Source organism: Sus scrofa, chromosome 13, assembly GCF_054392235.1.
Source record: "Sus scrofa isolate SSC_HxYL_T2T_F1_AM1 chromosome 13, Sscrofa_HxYL_maternal_Yorkshire_Landrace_v2.0, whole genome shotgun sequence".
Classification (NCBI taxonomy): Eukaryota; Metazoa; Chordata; class Mammalia; order Artiodactyla; family Suidae; genus Sus; species Sus scrofa.
Window position 1 is genome coordinate 135,705,723 of NC_139395.1, and position 24,382 is coordinate 135,730,104.

At 40.8% G+C, this 24,382-nt stretch overlaps 1 protein-coding gene across 2 annotated transcripts in view; it reads right to left on the minus strand.

Moving 5' to 3' along the window:
- DCUN1D1 (defective in cullin neddylation 1 domain containing 1) overlaps positions 1-24,382 on the minus strand; it is a 69,124-nt gene that overhangs the window by 40,852 nt on the left and 3,890 nt on the right. The window contains exons 1-4 of one of the 2 annotated variants that reach the window (XM_084990430.1): positions 15,724-16,744; positions 10,796-10,935; positions 8,275-8,345; positions 4,567-5,607 (exon numbers count right to left, since the gene is read on the minus strand). The gene's annotated coding sequence lies outside the window, so the exon portion shown is untranslated. Of the gene's footprint in view, positions 1-4,566; positions 5,608-8,274; positions 8,346-10,795; positions 10,936-15,723; positions 16,745-24,382 lie in introns of those variants that run through there. The other variant, XM_084990429.1, reaches the window with a different exon arrangement.

Sequence of the window (24,382 nt, forward strand, 5' to 3'; positions counted from 1 at the left end):
TGCAATCAGTTTTGCCCAACATTTACATAAATGTGCTTATTGAGTTCAAGCTGGCCTATTTATGAACATGTTAAGAGTAAATGAGACTGACCAATGCGACCTATTTTAGTTTGAGTGAGACATGGCATTTCGATTTTATCAGTCCAGAATTGTAAATTTTTTTTTCTTTTTTGGCCACACCCTTGGCATGTGGAAGTTCTTGGGCCAGGGATCGAACCCACACCACAGAAGCAACCTGAACCACAGCAGGGACAATGCCAGATCCTTAACTCACTGAGCCACCAGGGAACCCCCAGAATTATAACTTTTTAAAGGGTAAAACAGACAGATTTAGGCCCCAGGGGCAGGGATGTCTAATGTAAAAGCCATGGTCCCAAGTTCACACCAAACTCACCAGAGTAGCTTTTTGGCTCTCCTGTCCCTAAGCAATGTTACCAGTGAAGCCAAAGAAATGATTCCCCGTGACTCTCTATCCAACATTCTGAACCATTTGAAGAGGAATCCTTAATCAGGACAAGGGGATAAACCTCAAGGAGTGTCCCCAGGAAACTGGGCCCCATTGTCCTCTTCACACAAAAAAGCCAACCACAGTGGTATTCCAGTGGGTCACCTTCTAAATAGAGAAACAGGAATATTCACCAGAGCCAGTCTGTCACCTCAAGGTACATGTGGATCTGTTGATTTTAGCTGCTCCACACTCATGGTAGAGGAATGGACTTGCAGTAACAACTGAGATGGAGGGCCAGCAATGGGAAACCATCTGAGACCATCACTGATGATGTCACAATGTCTTACTGTCCCAAGATGTCCATCCTGGACCCCCCTGCCTGGCCCAGCTTAGTTCTTCCCACAGTGAAGACTGTAGCTCAGCTAGAGTGTCTGTCTGGAACAGCTCTGGTCAGTTGCAAAGAGTTCATTGAAATCATAATGACTGAAACAGTTCTGTAGGTAGCAGATTACACGATCCCCTAGAATCCAGGGTGTTTGCTCCTTTCATAATTTTGGTCCTCACCAAGATCATTTGCCACTGATGATGATAGAGGAAAAGCTGGTACTGGATCAAAACTTTGCTCTCCTAGCTTTATTCAGTGGATAGCAATAAGGCATGCACACTTCTCTGGGACTTGGTATTCTCAAAACAAAAAGACTGGGTTGACTTGTAGTAAGTTTCTGTCAACCCCTAAATTTGTTTGATTCTTTCCCAGTAGACTATTATGAGCTGTCCTTGAAGATCAGGAAAGTATAGCTTGTCTCATTTATTCACGCATTCATTCATTGTGAAGCATATGAAGCACCGCATATCCGACAAATATAATGCAGGCCACAAATGTGAAGCATATGTGAAATTTAAGTTTTTCTAGTAATGACATTTTTTAAAAGTAAAAAGAAGCAGACTTCACTTGTTTTGTTTTTAATATTTTATTTAACCCAAGATAGCCAAGATATCAGCATTTCAACTTGTACTGAATATAAAATATTAATGATTTGCAGCAACATAGATAGACCTAGAGACTATCACAGTAAGTGAAGTCAAAGACAAATATCATATGCTATCACATGTGAAGCCTAAAAAGATGATACAAATGAACTTATTTACAAAACAGAAATAGACTCACAGACATAGAAACAATTTATGGTTACCAAAGGGGAAGGAGGGAGGGATAAATTAGGAGTTTGGGATTAGCAGATACAAACTACTATATATATAAATTCTATATATAAAATAATGAACAAGGATCTACTGTATAGCATGTGAACGATATTCAATATCTTATAATAACCTGTAATTGAAAAGAATATAAAAAAATCTATATGTAACCATATATATAGAAACTGAATCACTTTGCCATACTAACACAACATTGTAATTCAACTATACGTCAATTAAAAAAAAAGTTAAGCTACTACTATATAGCTCAGGGAAATCAATTCATTACTCTGTGACAGCATACACAGAGGAAAGAATCTGAAAAAGAATATATATATATGTAGTACATATATATATACACATATGTAGTATATATGTATATATATAGTATGGCTGATTCACTTTGCTGTACACCTAAAACTAACATAACATAAGTCATCTATATGCCAATAACATTTAATTTAATTATTTTTCTTTTTGTGGCTTTACTGTGGCATATAGAAGATCCTGGGCCTAGGGTTGAATCTGAACTGCAGCTGAGACCTACGCCACAGCCATGGCAACACCAGATCCTTAACTCACTGAGTAAGGCCAGGAATTGAACCCATAGCCTCACAGAGATAATACTGGATCCTGAATCCACTGGGCCATAATGGGAACTCCCAATGAAACTGGTTTTTAAAAAAGAATCTATTAATTTTCTAAACCTTAAAAAATTTTTAAAAAACAAATTTCAATTAAAAAAAAAGATTGGCCAAAAAGATGATTAAGACATTTTACTTTTATTTTCACAGTAAGTCTTTGAAATTTTATATATATTTTACACTTAAAGTTACCTTAATTTGGACTGATCATTTTTTTTTTTTTTTTTTTTTTTTTTTTTTTGTCTTTTTGAGATTTCTTGGGCCGCTCCTGCGGCATATGGAGGTTCCCAGGCTAGGGGTCGAATTGGAGCTGTAGCCACTGGCCTACGCCAGAGCCACGGCAACGTAGGATCCGAGCTGCATCTGCGACCTATACCACAGCTCATGGCAACGCCGGATCCTTAACCCACTGAGCAAGGGCAGGGACCGAACCCGCAACCTCATGGTTCTAATCGGATTTGTTAACCACTGCGCCACAACGGGAACTCCTGGACTGATCACATTTTAAGTGCTCAGTCACCACATGGCAACAGCCACTGTTTGGCCAGCACAGGCTGAGGCAGTGGCTGGCCTGGAGTGGGTGACCAATTAATGGGAGCAATAAGTATTACTATTATTCTATTAATTAATTAATTAATTAATTAATTTTAGAGCCAAACTCATGGCATATGAAGGTTCCCAGGCTAGAGGTTGAATAGGAGCTGTAGTGACGGCCTACGCCACAGCCACAGCAATGCTGGATACGAGCCACATCTGTGACCTACACCACAGCTCATGGCAATGCTAGATCCCTAACCCACTGAACCAGGGATTGAACCCGTGTCCTCATGGATCCTAGTTGGGTTCGTTAACTGCTAAGACACGAAGGGAACTCCAGTAATAAGTATTCTTACTTCCAGGAAATAGATGAAAATCAAAGTAAATCTGCAATATCAATATATAACCAATAGTAGCACAAGGATATTTGGCATTTGGGAAGATAAAATAGTTCAGTTGGAGAAAGAACACTGGCAAGAGGGCAAAGAATTATTCTTTAAATATACATATATATCTAAGGTAAATATTTTCCACGTGTATAGCAAACTAGGAAAATCATTTAGGGAGTTTCCATCCCAGAAACAAATCTGACTAGTATCCATGAGGACGCAGGTTTGATCCCTGGCCTTGCTCAGTGGGTTATGGATCCGGTGTTGTCTTGAGCTGTGGTGTAGGTTGCAGACATGGCTCGGATCCTGCCTTTCTGTGGCTGTGGTGTAGGCTGGCAGCTACAGCTCCGATTCAACCCCTAGCCTGGAAACCTCCATGTGCCATGGGTGTGGCCCTAAAAAGACACACACACACAAAAATTTATAAATGTCTATCAAGCACCAATAACTTTCCTGACTATGAACATCCTGTTAAATGTAATATCTGTATTCTTCAATCAAAAGAAGCTATATTAAACACTGAAATGAATTTCATAAGCAGTTGAGAGTTTTGAGGTGTTTTTCTTAGGGCTATATAGTAAATTAAGTAAATGCCGTTTTCTTCATTTCCTTCAATATATGTCACTCTTTTCAAAAAAAAATTATTTGGGATGGGTGGTGAGAAAAGAGTTTGGTGAAAGAAAAAATTTCAGTGCAAATATTATACAATTTTTAAAAAGTTAATATCAAGGTCAGGTTAGCCCTATGGCACTGTAAAAGCGAAAAGAGCAGTAAAAATAAACAAAAACAAAAATGCTAATATTATGAGATTATCATTTTGAGACTAAATATACAGAAAGAAGTCAGTGAAGGATTCTAAAGATGAAACTCAAACAGGTTAATCTGTTGAAACCAGGAAGCACCATGTAGGACATCTGGGAAAGGAGATGACAGGGCAGAGTTCCTCAGAGATGAAATGTGACCTGGCCAACAGTGCAAGAAAGAAAAATGTCGGTAGGTCACCACTTTGAAGCAAATAAGGACTCTTTGAGAATTTGAAGAAGTCCCTTGATTTATTGAGAGCCTCACCTGGAAGAAGGGTGCAGAGGCTAAGGGTTGAGTGGTGGAGAAGCAAACATGAAGGTCAGGGTCAGGCCCTGCCAGTGAGCTCTAGGGAGGTGTTGGCGACAGCACAATTGGCAGATCAGGTCTGGCTGGAAAGAACTGCCAGAGGGAGGGGCTAGGAGAGAGGTAGGGATTATTTTCATTCCTGATCAATAGGATACAGCCCTACAGAGTAACAGCATAGCTGTGAAATGCGTACGAGAACACCTAGTTTGGGCTGGGCGCATGTGCCAGGGCCACATACCTTGGGTGAAGTGTCTGGCTCAGAGCCCAGGTTCTTAGCTCACCACCCTCAGTGCCAGATGTTTCATTTGTTTGGTTGATTGGGGAACTGAGAAGAGTCTAAGATTTGATTCCAGTCCTTCAGATGGAAGATTTCTCAAATGAAATAATGAAGAATATTGTCAGTGATGAAGGCACTGCCGTTGGAATGTTTTCTTTACGTTATATGAAATTCAGATCCCTTGTTATTTTTACATTTGTATTTCTCTTCTATAACTTACAAATGGAAGAGTGGCATCACCTTTGAAACTTTTGAGATAGGCCTCTGGGGTTACATGAAAGAGTCATGGACTAAGACAACTGTGTTTTAGCCTCTCTCCACGGAACTGGGCAAATCATGCTTGTTTCCTGTGTACTCAATTCCTCTGACTGGCAAGTTTGGGTGAGACAAATTCTTGGCTTCCTTCCAACTTCAAAGCTAAGCTTGGCTCAAAAATTCTAGGAAGTATAATTGTTCTCATTTAGTCATTTATTTCAACATTCATTGAACACCTACATGTCAGCCAGAGTATGAAGTGCGAGGAGTACAAAGAAAGACCCAAACTGTCCCAGCATCACTGCCCACCCAACTCAGGAACTCAGGATCAGGCAATGTGGGCTCTGTGGGAAGTGAGGAAAGAGTCTTTGAGAAGTACTATAAGTACTGCATCCAGGAGACCCAACGAGACTATGGGCACAAAGGAGACTGTGTGTTGAAGGAGAGCCTGAGCTCCCAGTTGCCTGGATCTGTGTTCGAACCGGACTTTACCATTTATTATAAAGGTGATGGCGGCATATTTCTTAATATGAGTCTCAGTTCCTTCATCTCCAAAATACTTGCCTCAGAGTATTGCGTGACAAATCAGTGAGACAGAAAAAAAACACAAATAGCAAATGTTGGCGAGGATGTGGAGAAAAGCGAACTCTTGCACACTGTTGATGGGACTGTAAATTGGTGGAAAACAGTACAGAGGCTGCTCAAAAAATAACAGTAGAACTACCATATGATCCAGCAATTCCACTCCTAGGTATAAATTCAAAGAAAATGAAAATATTAATTTGAAAAAGATACATGAACCCCAACATTTATATCAACTTTATTTACAATAGCCAAGATATGAAAGAACACACACACACACACACACACACACACACACACACACACACACACACACACACGTATATAATGGAATACTACTGAGCTGTAAAAAGAATTAAATTTTGCTGTTTGCAATAACATGGAGGTACCTGGAGGGTATTATGCTTAGTGAAATAAGTCTGACAGAGAAAGACAAATACTGTATGTTATCACTTGTCTGTGGAATATAAAAAGAAAAAAAAAAAAACAAAGGAGTTCCCTGGTGGCCTAGCAGTTAGGGATCCAGCATTGTCATTGCTGTGACTTGGGTTTGATCCCTGGCCTGGGAACTTCTGCATGACCAAAAACAAACAGAACAAAACAAAACAGAAATAGACTCACAGATATAAAGAACAAACTAGTGTTTACCAGTGGGGAGAGAAAAGGGGGAAGGCGGGAAGGCCAAGGTAGGGGGAGGGGTTAAGAGGCACAAACTACTATGAATAAAATAAATATATATAAAATAAATAAGCAACAAGGATTATTATACAGCACAGGGAATATAGCCAATATTTTATAGTAACTTTAAATGGAGTAAAATCTATGAAAACTTTGAATCATTGTGTTGTACACCTGAAACTAACATAACGTTATAAATCAACCAGACCTCAATTGAAAAACAAAGGTAAAGGAGACAGAATATGTAATGCTAGTAGTAGGCAGTAACAAGTTGTGGTTGCTTATTCTAGAAGGGGTGACATATGAAAAGACTTCTAACAAATGAATTGCAGTGAGTCTCAGGCTGAGTTGACTTTGTTTGTTTTCAGAAGAAAGTCATTTAAATTCCCTGGTGGCCTAGCAGCTGGGGACCCAGTGTTGTCACTGCTGTGGCTTGGGTTTGATCCCTGCCTCAGAAACTTGCACGTGCCATAGGTGTAGTGCCCCTCCCCCAAAAAAGTACTCTCAGATGGAGCATGTGGTCATTTTTTTTTTTTCACATTTCATAGAGCAAAAAAAAAACCCAAGTGAGCAATGATCATAACAAATATTACAGTTACATTATGAGGGAAACACTGGCTAGAAACTCAGTTCCCTCCAAACACGGAGTCAAGTCAACAGTTTCTTCTGGACATATCATTATATATATATACACACACACACATATATATAGGTAATTATATATATATATATATATATATATATATATATATATATATATATATATATATATATTATATATGTAATTTTACATGTATACACATACATACCACATTTCTTCCCCAAATCTCAAGGGGCTGTGATCAGAAGTTACAGTGACAATGACTACTTAAGAGACATTTTTCAATTCCACCAACTGTAAGAGAGAAGGTAGCAACATCCTCTCCTCCTCTCCTGTCTGTGATCAGTTGGGCATTTGGCTCTGGAGGTACTTAGGTCCTAACATGCCATCTGTCTCTACTCATGTCTATAATAGATGTCCCAGGACGGGTTCTCTGATGAAATATGAGTTATATTTTGGTGGACAAACCAAAAAAAGATCTGGTTTCTGCTTTAAAAATAGCTTATGAGGAGTTTCCACATGGCTTAGTGGCTTAAGGATCCAGTGTTTTCACTGCCATGACTCTGGTTAGAGCTGTGGTGTGGTTATGATCCCTGGCCTAAGAACTTCCACATGATGTAAGCCCTGCCAAAACAAAAACAAAAACAAACAAACAAAAAAAGAAATCAGAGAGTTCCTGTTGTGGCTCAGTGGGTTACAAACACAACTAATATCCATGAGATGTGGGTTTGATCCCTGGCCCTGTTCAGTGGGCTAAGGATCCGGCACTTATGCAAGTTGTGGCACAGGTCACAAATGTGGCTTATATTTCCCCATTGCTGTGACTGCAGCTGCAGCTCCAGTTCGACTTCTTAGTCTGAGATCTTCCATATGCCTCAGGCGTGGCCCTAAACCCCCCCCCCCAAAAAAAAGACATCAAAGAAACGACACTGCAGACTAATATCCCTTAAGCATAAATGCAGAAATCCATTAGAAAATGTTAACAAGCTAAAAAAAAAAAAAAGGGAGTTCCCGTCGTGGCGCAGTGGTTAGCGAATCCAACTAGGAACCATGAGGTTGCGGGTTCGGTCCCTGCCCTTGCTCAGCGGGTTAATGATCCGGTGTTGCCGTGAGCTGTGGTGTAGGTTGCAGACGTGGCTCGGATCCTGCATTGCTGTGGCTCTGGCGTAGGCGGGGGGCTACAGCTCTGATTCGACCCCTAGCCTGGGAACCTCCATATGCCGTGGGAGTGGCCCAAAGAAATAACAAAAAGACAAAAAAAAAAAAAAAAAGAAAATGTTATAATTTATAAAAAGAGTTATGGACTGTAACCTAGTACCAGGAATGCAAGGTTGGTTTTAGTAATTGAAAAAAAAAAAATCAACAAATGTAACAGATCAAATTAACAGGATAAAAGATTAAAAAAAAATCATCTCAATAGATGCAGAAAAAGCATTTAACAAAACCCAACAGCTATTCATGATAAACACACACACACACACACACACACACACACACACACACACACACACACACAAACTCCACAACCTAGGACTAAAAATGTAATTCCTTACCTGCCTGAAGGCTTCTACAAAAAAATCTGTGTTATCATCATAGCACTGAGTGAAAAACTGACAGCTTCTCCCTATAATTGGAACAAAGGAAAGAAATTTGCTTTTTCTACTTCTAGTCAACCTTTTACTGAGGTTCTAGTCATCCAATAAGAAAGCAAATTTGTAAGACATCTAAACTGGAAGGATATAAAATTGATTTTATTCTAAGATGACATTGTCCTGTATATAGAGAACCCTAGAGCCTCAACCCCATGCTCCAAAATGCTAGGACTGAAAAATGAATTCAGCAAGGCCATTGAATACAAGATCAAAATGGGGATGGGGGAGTCAATTGAATTTCTATATAATAGCAATAAACAATCCCAAATTAAGAAAAGAATTTCATTCCTATTAGAATAAAAAATAGTAAAATACTTAGGAATAGATTTAACAAAAAAAGAGAAAATTATAAATCATTGCTGGGAACACATTTGAAAACATCTAAATAAATGAAGAAATATCCCATGTTCATGAATTGAAAGACTCAATATTGTTATGATGGTAATTCTCCATAAATCACCGTACAGATTCAATACGATCCCTATTAAAACCCCAGCAGGGGAGTCTCCACTGTGACTGATGGGTTAACAACCCAACATAGTGTCTGTGAGAATGCAAGTTCGAACTCTTGGTTTGCTTAGTGGGTTAACGATCCAGTGTTGCCGCAAGCTTCTGGTGTAGGTTGAAGATGCAGCTGGGAACTGGCATGGCTGTGGCTCTGGCGTAGGCGGGCAGCTGCAGTCCCAATTCAACTCCTAGCCCAGGAACTTTCTGTTTCACGTGCTGTTTCATGCGCTGCAGGTGTGGTCATAAAAAGGAAAGAAAAAAAAATCCCAGCAGGCTTTGCAGAAAAATTGATAACCTGATCCTAAAATTTACATGGAAATTCAACATCATTATTCATTAAAGAAAAGCAAATTCAAACTACAGTGAAAAAAAAAAATTCACAGTAGAATACACACATATATCCACCAGAGTGGTTATAATTAAAAAGAGAGATTTTCCTAAGTTTTGGTAAACATGTTGAGAATTGGAACCCTCATGCATCACTGATGGGAATGTAAAATAGAAACAGAAATTGTTGTAAAGTGTTTTGTTTTTTTTTTTTTCTTTTTGGTCTTTTTAGGTCCATACCCATGGCATACGGAAGTTCCTAGGCGAGCGGTCCAATCAGAGCTACAGCTGCTGGCCTACGCCACAGCCACAGCAATGCAGGATCAGAGCCACTCAGAGCCACTTCTGCGACCTACACCACAGCTCACGGCAACGCCTGATCCTTAACCCACTGAGCAAGGCCAGAGATTGATGGATATAATTGGGTTTGTTACCACTGAGCAACGATGGGAACTCCCAGAAAGTGTTCCCAAACTTTTTGTGTTTTTTGTTGTTGTTGTTGTTTTTGTCTTTTTAGGGCTACACCTGAGGCACGAAGGTTCCCAGGCTAAGGCTCTAATTGGAGCTGTTTCTGCTGGCCTACACCACAGCCACAGCAATGTAGGATCCAAGCCCTGTCTGCGACACACACCACCTCATGGCAACACTGGATCCCTAACCTACTAAGTGTAGCCAGGGATCAAACCTGTAACCTCATGGTTCCTAGTCAGATTCGTTTCCACTGCACCACGACAGGAACTCAGTGTTCTTAAACTTGAACTCAGCATATGACCAGCAGTTCTACTATTAAGTATTTATCCAGGAGACATGAAAGAGGTGTACAAGAATGTTCACAGCAGCACTGTGCAAAATGGACATAAGTGGCAATTCTTCAAATGTTCATCAATTGAGGAATGGATAAAGAAAATGTGGTATATCCATATAATGGAATAGGATGCAGCAAAACAAAAAAACAAAAACAAAACAAAATAAGAAACAATGATTCTGTGTGGCCCCTGCTTCTTCCTATTCTCTTACAAAGTGAAGTCTCCCTAGGTAGAAAGGAAGCTAGGAAAGTGATCTACTAGCTTCTAGCAGGACCCTTAATGTGGAAAATTCCCCAAACACAGAAAAGATTTTCAATTGCTATTGTTGGGTGTCACAAGACATGATAAATATCCACTGAAACACTCTCTTTGGAACCATTTCTTGGGTCACAAAAAATGGGACTTTGACTCAGGGCTTTGAAATTTTCAAGGTTGAAGAAATGGATGGAACAAGCTGAACAAGCATACAAATGTCAAGGGTAAGCAATGCTTTGTATGTGGGCCTCCCTCTTCCCCAAACAAAAGGAAGCTTTGTGCGCTGGTCCCAGCAGCAGAATTTCTAGACATGGCCCCACTTCTTCCCTTTCTACCCCAACCTCCTGGATGTCCTTGCCACCACTCACCTGGTGCTCTGGGCTCCCAAGTCAGGCCCTCCCGAGCTGAGTCTGGCTCACCACTATGGGATCACTGTCCTTAAGGTCAGATTTATTCTTGTCACTTATGGGTCACCCCCACCTCCAAACAAACAAAAAAGCAAACAAAAAGCACCATTAGCCACTTACTTCTTGTCTCCATGCTCTGGATGCCACTTATGAATGGCTTCGAATGCTTCTAACCCACATTTTCCTGAATGCCCTCACTGTATGTGTTCTTTATTGCTTAAAAAAATGGAGAAATTACTTGATGACTTCTTAAATAATACCTGCGGCAAAAAAAAAAAAAAAAAAAATTGTCTTGGAGTTCCCACTGTGGCTCAGCAGGTTCAGAACCCGACTAGTATACATGAGGATGCAGGTTCGATCCCTGGCCTCGCTCAGTGGGTTAAGGATCCAGTGTTACTGCAAACTGTGGTGTAGGTTACAGATGTGGCCGGGATCTGAGTTGCTGTGGCTGTGGTATAGGCCAGAAGCTGCAGTTCCAATTTTACCCCTAGCCTGGGAACTTCCATATGCCACAGGTGTGGTCCTAAAAAGCAAAACAAAACAAAAAAATGTTTTAATACTAAAAGTCCTTGTTGATAGAAATAATTAAGAAGAATATAAAAGAGTAAAGAGCTTGAGAACCATTAAACTAAACAGTAATAGATATTAGAATAGATATTAAAAACTAGCCCTTTGGACTTCCTTGGTGGCCCAGTGGGTTAAAGATCTGGCATCGTCACTACTGTGGCTCAGGTCACAGCTGTGGCGTGGGTTTGATCCCTGGCCTGGGAACTTCTACATGCCACAGGGGCGGCCAAGGAAAGCAAGAAAAAAGGAACTAGCCCTTCAAAATATTAAAAATTTACTTCTCATTGATGGGATCATTTTGTATAGTATGAATCTAAAATCAAGTAATAGTGGCCTCAGATTATCTATTTGGTAATAGTGACTTGAGTGATTACAGTGATGTAATTCAATGAACTAAGAGGAACAGTTTCAACAAAGAGGGAATACAAGAAAAGAAATGATTTCTGAGAGTATACCAGGTTTATACTACCAATTTTAATCTTAATTCATGACTCCTTTTTGGCTACACCCGCAGCATGTACAAGTTCCCTGGCCAGGGACTGGACCTGAGCCATAGCAGTAACAATGCCAGATTCTTACCCTGCTGAGCCACCTGGGAACTCTCAATCTTGGTTCAAGACAATTCAAATCAAAAGAAAAACTAATCACTTTCACCTTCTTAAAAAAGAGCAGAAAATTAAGATTTATAATTTTCCATTTGTTTTTCTGGAAGACTTTTGGTTTGGCTCTTTTTTGTTATGTTATATACTCTATTGATTAATTCAACCCAATGCCAAGGAAGGCAGGAATTGAGATGCTGACAGATGTTACTGCTTCTAACAGATAGAATATATAAGAGAAGAGCCAACTGATTTCCATGTTGTGGTTTCAACTAGATCTTAGAATGAATAAATTCATCCAAGAGAACTCAGGATTCCACTGGCCCTGAGGAAACTCATAAAATGTTCTGCTTTATTCCCAAATAAACATAGATTTTAAAGTTCAGGAAGGAGTCAAGTAAGCATAGTTGCTCACTAGCCCAGCTGCCTTGCCAACATCTCCTGTCCAGGGAGATGCCTCTAATGCAGGGCAGATACTGATACCTGACCCTAGGAGTCTGGCAGAGGCCCAGGAGGAAAGTGCAGGCAGGCTGGCTGGGGCTGTGAAGGTGGAGAGAGTGTCAGATGGTGTGTTGGATCATTGTGGCTCCAGTCATACTTAGTGTTTTGATATCATAATTGAAGGAAGACTGGAAGACTGGTAAGGCATAATGGTTTTTTACCACAAAAGGTTTCAAATACACACAAAGTACACCACAAGGTGTAATCAACTCCCATGCACCCAACACCCAACTTCTACAATTAGTTCAAGACCAGTCTAGTCTCATCTATACCCTACTCATTCCCAGGGCCTGCATGATTTTGATGCAAATCTCTGATATTATTATAACATTTCACTCATAATTCAGTATCTCTAAAACAAGAGGCTTTTAGAGAAAAAAAAACCCAAATAATCCACAATACTATTAACTCATCTAAAGAATTAACAATGATTCCTTAATATTTTTTTCATTTATATATATCCATTTTGTGTTTACATTTCCCTAGAGGGTCTACACATTTTTTTTAAGAACATAAACTTAACTTAGAAAGTTAATTAACTCAGATTTATGTTTTTGATTTTCTAATAAATTATAAACTCCTTGAGCAGCGGGATTGTTTTGTTTATGCCTGCTTCTGAGCGCGTTGCCAACACTTATGCCCAGATTTCACAGTAAAGGTAATTAATTAAATGTGTAATAAAAGAGCTTTTTATGACTCTACATGCAACTACATTTACAAATCAGAAAAAGATCATCACAGTCCTGTTCCAATTTTTAGTACAGAAAATATGAAACAATATAGACCCTCAATTTCATGAGTTAAATTGAAATGAAAATGTCATATATAACATAAGCAATTGCAAATCTGAAACATCCGACTACTAAAAATCTCTCTTGAGAGCTATCACAATTTCTGACAACCTGAGAAACTGATTCTCCAGAGAGAATCTGTCAGTTTTGGCGCAATATCCACGATCACCAAATCAAAGTAAGAGAGAACATCCCTGATAAGAGAAAGATGTGTTCTATGAATTTTAATACAAAAATGGAAGGTTTGTTTGAGATTAAATCAAGGTAAACAGTTTTGATTATCCACCCAGGAGGGCTTTTCCCATCTGTACCATCTTCTCATGTGTTTCCCTCTCTCACTTCCCTCATTTCTAGTTCTTTTTTATAGTAGACAAACAAAATATATGAATTTAAGGGAAAAAATGAGAGCTATGTATCCTTAAGAATATGATCCTAAAAGGAAGAAGAAAGTTATGTACATTGAAATAAGCGCTGCATCATTTTTTAATAGGAAATTTACCTTTCAATAATCTGAATGTCTAAAAATAGCAATATGGAAATTCCTCTGTGGCTCAGTAGGTTAAGGATCTGGTGTTGTCACTGCACTGCCTTGGGTTGCTGTCACAGGTTTGATCCCTGGCCTGGGAACTTCCACATGCGATGGGTGTGGTCAAAGATAAAATAAGATAAAAGTTTAAAAGAATTAAAAAAATAGGAGTATGGTTATATAAAGTATATCCTATTCAATTATCAGAAATAAAAAGGAAAAATTATGAAGTTTTTAAAACTGGAATTATAAAGACCAGGATTTATGAAGACCAGGTAGTAGCATGGAGAATGCCTGTGATTTGTTAGGTAAAAACAATCAGGATTAAAATTTTATGAACACGATGATTTTCACTATGTAAAAAGTATACCTGTAAATAAAAGACTGAAAGGAAATGAAATAGTAGTGGTTATGTTAGTGTGGTGGAATTATGCATGATTTAAAAAATATTATATGTCTGGCCTTATAATATGCTAAATAAATACCAATTTCTTTTGTTTTTCTGTACCCTCTAGCTAAAAATAATAGCACCTTGGTTAAGGGTATTAAATGTAAATATGTTTTCTTCTTTTTAAAGTTTATATTCATACAACTCAACAGCAAAAAAGCCAACAACCCAATGGAAAAATAGGCAAAGGATCTGAATAGACATTTCTCCAAGGAAGAGATACAGATGGCCAACAAGCATTTGAAAAAATGCTCAACACCCCTGATCATAAGAGAAATGCAAATCAAAACTACTATGAGGTACCACCTCACACCAGTCAGAATGGCCATCATTAATAAGTCCACAAATAACAAATGCTGGAGGGGGTGTGGAGAAAAGGGAACCCTTCTGCACTGTTGGTGGGAATGTAAGCTGGTACAGCCACTGTGGAGAACAGTGTGGAGGTACCTTAGAAATCTATACATAGAACTACCATATGACCCAGCAATCCCACTCTTGGGCATATATCTGGACAAAACTTTCCTTAAAAAAGACACATGCACCCACATGTTCATTGCAGCTCCATTCACAATAGCCAAGAGCTGGAAACAACCCAAATGTCCATCGACAGATGATTGGATTAGGAAGATGTGGTATATATATGCAATGGAATACTACCTCAGCCATAAAAAAGAACCAAATAATGCCATTTGCAGCAACACGGATGGAACTAGAGACTCTCATACTGAGTGAAAAAAGAAAAAGACAAATACCATATGATATCAACCATATCTGGTATCTAATATATAGCACAAATGAACTTTTCCACAGAAAAGAAAATCACAGACTTGGAGAATAGACTTGTGGTTGCCCGGGGGGAGGGGAAGGGAGAAGGGAGCAGGAAGGATTGGGAGCTTGGGGTCAACGGATGCAAACTATTGCTCATGGAATGGATTTACAGTGAGATCCTGCTGTGCAGCACTGAAAGCTATGTCTAGATACTTACAATGCAGCACGACAATGGGAGAAAAAATTATGTACACATGTATGTGTAACTAGGTCCCCATGCTCTACAGTGGGAAAAAAAAATGTGTTGGGGGAAATAACAATAAAAAAATAAATTAAAAAAAAATAAAGTGTATATCCAACTTATATATATTTAACTACATATATAACCAATAATGAAAGAATCAGATTTAACTCGTTTTTCTTTTTAGGGCCACACTCCTGGCATATAGAAGTTCCCAGGCTAAGGGTCAAATCAGAGCTGCAGTTGCTGGCCTATGCCATAGCTGCAGCAACTCGGATCCTTAACCCACTGAGTGGGGCCTGGGATCAAACCTGCATCCTCATGGATACTAGTCGGATTCGTTACCTCTAAGAATGGTGCTATAAAATAAAATTACTTATTAAATTTTACTTCTCCTTCTACTTAAATATTAATAAATACTATAACAAAATACCTAGCAGGGATCCTTACACATTTAGGACCTTGACATATATTGGCTGAATAGATTTGAAAACACTGATTCATTTGTTCATTCATTTGATGAATTTTATTTTTTATTTATTTATTTTTTTAAGCCACCTCACATGTTGTTCCTGGGCCTGGGATCAGAGCTGTAGTTGCAACTTACCCTACAATTGAGGCACCGCCAGATCCTTAACCTACTGTGTCAGGCCATGGATTGAAACTGTGTCCTCCTGGATGCTAGTCAGATTGGTTTCCGCTAAGCTATGACAGGAACTCCTGGCTAACAATGGTATTAATAAATCTAAAGAAAGAATATGTATTAAAAAATAGGGATGAGCAAATGAAAAATTTAAAAAATGAGAAACCTCAGGGGAGGAAATTGGTAGTTTGTCTTTGATCATTTGAGGCTCTGGACCCAAAAGTATGCATTCTTTTTGTGGAGAGAGATACATCAAATTGTCAGATCCCTTATCATGCACCAGACTCCTTTATCTGGGAATCCTTGCTCATCAAGAAAACTTGTCATTATAATTTGGCTTCCTTGTGTTTTTCACACCAGGAGAAACATACCAGTCATATCAATATAAGTATTCTAATTTGTGACAAGTACATTTCTCACCATGAATCAAGAAATCATCGTTAAGGTCTTGATTTTTTTTTTTTTTTTTGGTGGGTCCTAGTAGCATCTCTAAGAGATCAAACAAGTTTGTTTTAATGAAAAAATCAAATTTCTGGGTACACATATATGTTATTCTGCTGGAAGAAGGGACAAATACTTTTTGCCCATAAATTTTTCTTTTATGTGGATTCCACTGTGTAGTTTTAATATTTTTTTAAATACATTCATTTAAGCAAGTCAGATTTTTTGGAAAGGAGAACTACATTAGCAAATAATAAAGTGTGCAAAATATGTAAGAAATAATCATCTAAAAAAGTACAGTTGGAGTTCCCATTGTGGCTCAGTGGTAACAAAACCGCCTAGTATCTATGCGAAGGCAGGTTCAATCCCTAGCCCCACTCAGTGGGTTAAGGATCCAGCGTTGCCATGAGCTGCGGTGTAGGTTGCAGACAAAGCTCGGATCCTGTGTTGCTGTGGCTGTGGCCTAGGCTGGTGGCTACAGCTCTGATTTGACCCCTAGCCTGATAACTTCTATGTGCCATGGGTGCAGCCCTAAAAAGACAAATAAATAAATAAATAAAATTTAAAAAAGCACAGAGTTGAGAGAACTGTATCCTTGTTTTTATTTCACTTTATTTCTTTTTGCTTTTTAGAGCAGCATCCACGGCATATGGAGGTTCCCAGGTTAGGTAGGGGTCTAATAGGAGCTACAGCTGCCAGCCTATACCACAGCCACAGCAACGTCAGATCTGAGCCATGTCTGCGACCTACACCAGGGCTCATGGCAACACCAGATCCTTCACCCACTGAGCGAGGCCAGGGATCAAACCTGCAACCTCATGGTTCCTACTCAGATTCATTTCCACTGCACCACAACTGAAACTATGAAACTGTCTTTTTAATTCTTTCATTTTTGTAAGTGAAATATTGGCTTTAGTGAGTCCTATCTTTTCCCTTAACCTGTCTTCACAATTCTCCAGAAGGGTGAAATGTTACCCTTCTGCTTAAAAAGACCTAAACTGGCACTGAATCTACCTACAAAGTACATTTTCCAAACATCAGATGTTTTCAAACTCCTTCTAAGAAACCAAGTCTCTGAGAATTATGGACCTCATTGCCTGCTGCCCTGTCCATTCACCACCCAATCCCACTATTTTCATCTGCGAAGTTAACAAATTCCTTGTCAAAGTTGAAACGTGGTATTTCTATTAAGATTATAAATGGATAATCTTATTCTAGAAAAGAGGACATCAGAGGATTGTTTTGTCCAGAAGATGTTTTAATATTAACCTCCATTCTGAATAGGTTTTATTTCCAAGTTTCTAATTCCACCTTGCTGAAGTTGCACTGAGTCTTTTAAAGCCACTCGTCTGGCCAGTAGCATGACTATGATCCTCTGGTCAGACAAGTGTGGGGCCCCTGGTACCATTAAGTTCTCCTGGCGGAGATCTGAAAAAGTGAGAATAATCAGCTGAGGAGGGAATGTTTTCACAAGGTAGATAAGAGTGTAACCTTTAAGGGGCCTTCCTGAAGCAGACCCCTCCACCTCTGCTTTAGATCTTCTCTCTAGTACCTAGATAACATCTGATGCACATTTCCTGAGCTGTTTCACAGATGTCAAAACCTTCCAACAAATGGAAGATGTTAACTACTTGATGACCTTGAGCACATGGTCCCAGACCTACTGGAGCCTAAGGATTGATAATGTTGGCTCTTTGCCACCACCCTGTTGCCTTACGATCAACCAATCAGAGAACTATATACGAACTGATCACATGCTCTGTGACCTCCCCACCCCCAACTCCCTCACTTGGTCTTGTTTTTTTCTTTTCTTCTCTTTTTTTTTTTGTCTTTTGTCTTTTTAGGGCTGCACCGGTGGCATATGTAGGTTCCCAGGCAAGGGGTCTAATCAGAGCTAGAGCCGCTGTCCTACACCACAGCCACAGCCACGTTGATCTGAGCCATGTCTGCGACCTACACCACAGCTCATGGCAACGTCAGATTCTTAACCCACTGAGTGAGGCCCGGGACTGAATCTATGTCCTCATGGATACTAGTCATGTTTGTTAACCACTGAGCCGTGATGGGAACTCTTCCCTTACCTGGTCTTTAAAGATGCTTTGCTGAAACCCTTGGGGGAGTTCGGGGATCTTAGAGCATGAGCCACAGGTTCCCCTTGTATTGGTACCCTTAAAATAAAAGCTACACTTCCTTTGTTAGTAGATTGACCTTACTGCCAGCAAGTGGGGGAGAGATCCGTTTGGTTTGGTAAAAAGAGGGGTGCATAAGTTCTGGACGAGTAAAACTACATATCTTGCCCCACCCCCACCCCAGGCCTGGCTACTTCAGGAGGCAGCAAGCATGACATGGTTAGAAAGCAGAGAATTTTGGGATGAAAAGCTTTGGTTTCAGATTTGGTCCCAACAACTATGCAAAGTACAATTAATTGTAAGTTTCTCATAAGCTCAGTTCCTTCAAATTCCTATTAGGATAATAGCAGTGATACCCCTCTTGGTGATTAAAAAATGTCAATATATCATAAAACACTTTAAAATGTGAGTTGTGACTGTGGGTATAGCAATATACTGTCAAATACTAGTGTTTTTCCCTTAATTTTTCAATAATTTATTATTAGAAACAGACCCAGCAATTCACTTCTAGTAATTTATCCTAATAGACGTAACTGTGTGTGTACAATAAAAGAACTTGTCAAGTTATTCACAGCAATGTTTTTTGTTTGATTGTTTGTTTGTTTGTATTACCAGAATATTGAAAACAATCTGCACGTCCATCAATAAGGGTCTGGGTGAATAAATTATATATATTTTGTGGAACAAAGTGAATTCCATGAAGTTGTGAAACAGAAAAAGGCAACTCCCTATACATTGTTACAGAAGGATCTCCAATACATATTATTATAAAAAAGCAAAGTGCAGAACTCAGCTTCTACTGTAGGAGGAAATTAGACTCTACAGTTGTATCTGCTTTTGAGTGTATAAAGAAGCACTGGAAGTGATAGGGATGGAGCAGGGATAGTTACACAGGTAGTTGTAGAAGTCCCAGTAGGGGACCACAGATAGAGAGGGAAACTTAGGGAACTTTGGAAAACCACTGCCAAGTTAATAATTGCTCAAAAAAGCTATCAAAAGGAAGCAGGCTTGCTTAACTATAAAACCATAGGAGTTCCCATTGTGGCTCAGTGGTTAGCGAACCCAACTAGGAACCACGAGGTTGCAGGTTCGATCCCTGGCCTTGCTCAGTGGGTTAAGGATCCGGCGTTGCTGTGAGCTGTGATGTAGGTTGTAGACGCGGCTCTGATCCCGAGTTGCTGTGGCTGTGGTGTAGGCCGGCGGCTACAGCTCCAATTCGACCCTAGCCTGGGAACCTCCACATGCCACGTGAGCAGCCCTAGAAATGGCAAAAAAAAAAAAAAGCCAAAAAAAAAAAACAACCAAAAAAACTATAAAACCATAAATTAAAGCATGAGATATGCCTTAGGGTATTAAGTGAAAGATAAAATGAAGACGGCATTCAAGTCCAGCAAGATAATGACCCTTAGGACCAAGGACAGGAATTTAAGGGAAAGATGATATTCCAAAGTAGCAGACCCTCATTACAAGGAAACCTGTGGTGATTCAACAGATTTTAGCATATGTTACCCCCCTTCTGCTGATTCGAATAAGCACCATGACAGTCCTAGTTTGACCTCGTAGGTCAAATGCTCTCCTATCTGATATGAAGGAGGAGCTAATGATGTAAGCCTGACACCTACTCGAGGAAGAAGGTGGTCTTTTCCCACTTTTCTTGGATTATAAAAATGTAACCCACCTAATTCTTGGGACAGAGCTTCTTTGACTGCCTGCTTGTATCTCTCACAAGCATCCTATCTTAATAAATCTATTTCTTGCCTATCACTTTGTCTCTCACTGAATTCCTCCTGTGCTGAGACACAAAGAACCCAAACCTCAGTAAGTCCACACTGATTCTAATTTAAAAAACTGTGGGTTCAAGTTCCAATCTAGGTTCAATCAAGTTCCTGCTAGGTTCAAGTCAAAAATGTTGTTAGTTCAGAAGTGTAAGCAGGAGTTCCTGTCATGGCGCAGTGGTTAACAAATCCGACTAGGAACCATGAGGTTGAGGGTTCGATCCCTGGCCTTGCTCAGTGGGTTAAGGATCCAGCATGGCCGTGAGCTGTGGTGTAGGTTGCAGACACGGCTTGGATCCCGAGTTGCTGTGGCTCTGGCGTAGGCTGGTGGCTACGGTTCCGATTGGACCCCTAGCCTGGGAACCTCCACATGCCACAGGAGTGGCCCAAGAAATTGCAAAAAGACAAAAAAAAAAAAAGGTGCAAGCAGATGGGGTAGGGTGTCTGTCCGCTGGAGGAAGAAAACCAGTCATGGCTTTCTTGACATGAGAAGCCATTTTTGATCTGAGCCATTTTGTGATCTAAGCTGGGCCACAACTAGCCCTTGAACAGGCCTCAGCAGTTAATAGTCTTAAGGGAAAAAAGAAAGCAGGAAGAAAGGAATGGCAGTCAAGAAACAATAGTTCCCCTTGTGGTGCATTGGAAACTAGTCTGATTAGGAACCATGAGGGTGTGGGTTTGATCCCTGGCCTCACTCAGTGGATTAAGGATCTGGTGTTGCCATGAGCTGTGGCGTAGGTCGCAGATGCAGCTCGGATCTTATGTTGCTGTGGCTGTGGTGTAGACAGGCAGCTGTAGCTCTGATTGGACCCCTGGCCTGGGAACCTACATCCGCCTCGGGAACAGCCCTAAAAAAAACAAAAACAAAAAAAAACCCACAAAAAGACAAAAAAATAGAGCCCAAGTTCCTCAAGGGATTTGCATTAACAATCTGATATGCGTCTTTAAGTTGTTTGCAGGAACTAAGGCCCTTATCCAGGTGGAGGATCCCAGACTGGTTGGAATCTAAGGAATGATGATATCAACCTTTTCTGACCCTTGTAACTTCAGTCAACTAAAGCTTGGACTCCTCAAGCTCCAATTCTATGCTGAATTCTCCTCTGCTCCAGGCCCTTCATGAATATGCATATATATACTGCCTAAACCTCTTCATGAATATGCACTGCGCCCTTAGCTTAAAATTTCCCCAGTTTTGCTGTTGGGGAGAAACTGCTTTGGGAGAGGTCCCCAGCATTCTCCTCACTTGCTGTAAGTAATAAATCCTTTCTTCTCCCAATCTTTGGCTTGGTTGTGTCTTTTGGCCCACCAAGAGGTGAACCCAGTTTTTGGGTAAATGAGGACACACAACAAACTATAGTGGTTAACTGTTGGCAGGGGTGAGGGGACTGTGGTGGGAGATTTTCACTGTGTATCTTTTAATACATATTTTTGGATTTCGAACCATGAAACTATATTACCCATTCCAAAATTAAGTTAATACTTAATTGAGAAGAGACTAATATTTACACTGCTAAGGAACTACAGATCTACTGTTTATCTTGAGTATAGGAGATCTTCAGTAACAATTTGATGTGTTGTATTACTGCCAAATGACTCCAGGGTTAAGTTGTGTGATGGGCCAGGCCCGTGTGAGAAGCAAGGAAGGTCAAAGGCATGGGGGATGAGGAGCCTGTTTAGGTGGGCACATAAAAAAGGGAAGCTCCCTGGAGTTCCCGTCGTGGCTCAGTGGTTAACGAATCCGACTAGGAACCATGAGGTTGCGGGTTCGATTCCTGGCCTTGCTCAGTGGGTTAAGGATCTGGCATTGCTGTGAGCTGTGCTGCAGGTCACAGATGTGGCTCGGATCTTGAGTTGCTGTGGCTCTGGCGTAGGCCAGCAGCTACAGCTCTGAATAGACCCCTAGCCGGGGAACCTCCATATGCCGTGGGAGTGGCCCTAGAAAACACATACACACACACACACACACACACACACACACACACACACACACACGAAGCTCCGTGTGGGGCCAGATGGGAAACAGGGGAACAAACTGAGGCAGGTCACACACACACACACACACACACACACACACACACACACACACACACACGAAGCTCCGTGTGGGGCCAGATGGGAAACAGGGGAACAAACTGAGGCAGGTCACACACACACACACACACACACACACACACGAAGCTCCGTGTGGGGCCAGATGGGAAACAGGGGAACAAACTGAGGCAGGTGCCAGTCTGTGTTATAGTTAACATGAAGCCCGCTTTCAGTGATAGAGGAAACCATGTGGCTTTTATGACATAGGTGGTAATGATAAAGGAATGAGAATAATTGGAAAGAGAGAGAAGTCCCAAGTTACCTTTCTTTGTTGTTGTTAGTGTTTTTGTTTTGTTTTTCTAGTGGTGGGAGTGGTGTATCTTGATTGAGAGTTATTTCAAATTGAATCAAAGGTTTAGCAAAATGCTAACCAGCAGGAGTACAAATAGAGAAAGTTAGCCTTCTTAGGAGGGAGGGAGTTACATCAGGGCTGCGGTTGGAGGTTTAAGGGGAGGGCAATTCACCGCAGGAGACTGAGCCAGTTAGAGGTACCAAGGCATTCTGATTTCTGGGATCCAGCAAATGGGAGACAAATGTCAGGGTGACAGGGTAATCATGGGTATCAGAGCTGTGATCTGCTAGTGGCCCAGGCACCCCCTGGTCCAGAAGGAATGGTGCCCCACGGTTATTCATAGGGAGTCGGGGTGGAAAGGCAAGATTGTCCCACCCAGCTAGAAACTTTGAGAGCTGTGGGCAGGGCCTCCTGGGATGGAGAAGAATTACTAACTCCAAGGCTGCAGCTCCCATGGGCCAGCCCTCAGGGAGCAGTGTGTCATTAGCAGGAAGGGATTAATGACCCAGGACTCCCTGCTCTGGACTCAAAGCAAAGCATTTTTGGACATTCAACTCCTCTCCTCTCACCACACAGTTTAAATCACATTTTCCCGTTCTGGGAATTTTGAAGCTTAGTGTGAATATCTAGGAGTGCTTTTGAGATCCTCTGATGAAAGGTGCAACAGAAGTGCAAAGTATTACTATCAACACTGTAAATATTTTAATGACAACAGCAGAAGTGTCATGTGCAGGCAGAAGAGATGCACATGCTGACATTTAATATTCCTAAAAGAACTACGGATTGTTAGGAATGGCACATGCGCAAAAGAAGAGGAGCTGGCTATGGAGGAAAAAAAAGACAGTTGAGCTAAGTAAGAAACCTCCCTACTCTGCTGCCCAGCAGAAATGGCACTACCCACCCACACTGAGGCTGAAGCCAGACACCAGGGTTTCCCCTCCAGGTACCAGCCACACACTGATACCAGGTATCAGTGACAACTGATGCAGAAGACAGAGCAAAGCCAGGCCCAGCCTTTAGGCAAGGGGCGAGCTGCTTCTGGGAGTGCTGCTGTCCCATTAGCAGGCAGGCTCTGGGACAGACCAGCCTGGCAGCTGACTGTCGTGCAAGGAGGGGCTAACAGAGGCTTCCCCTGACAGCAGCACAGTCGGCCCGTGGTTGTTGACAGGTGTCAGGCTGACCCTGGAGCAACTTAGAGCTGAGGGACAGGGTGATGCATGACCAGGCAGAGTTTTTCACCACTATGGGACATGGGAATTCTGCTGGCAAGAAAAACTAGTTGGCTCAATTTAGAGCAGTTTCTTAATTGTTCTCAAGCAATAACTGAAGTTAGAAATTAATAACTACTGGGTGAGCATAAATGATGTTCTGGGCACAGTGCTCAAAGGCAACCTCTACTACATTTTCTCATTTAATCTTCACAACAACCCTGTGAGGTAGGACCACTACCCATTCACAGATAGGCTCAGAAGTTAAGTGACCTACCCAACACTACAGTGTTGGGCTACAGCAAGGCTAGGATCTGAATGCAAGTATTTTAACTCCAAAGTTGTTTGGACTACAATGCTATGTGGCCTCCTCAATGATCAAAAAGCAAACATCAGGGCTCTTAAATTTTGTGCTTTTGTTTGTTTTAAACACACTGCATCCAGTATGCTACTGTCAAAGGTAAGATAGCAAAAGGCTTTCTTCCAACTCTATGACTCAGGTTTTGACCCATGCCCACAAGCAGATCTTATCCAAAAGAAGAGTTACTTCTTCCTTTTCTTTTTGATCTTTTTGTCTTTTTAGGTTGTGGAGGTTCCCAGGTTAGGGGTCCAATCAGAGCTGTAGCCGCTGGCCTACCCCACAGCCACAGCAACGGGGGATCCGAGCTGTGTCTTTGACCTACACCA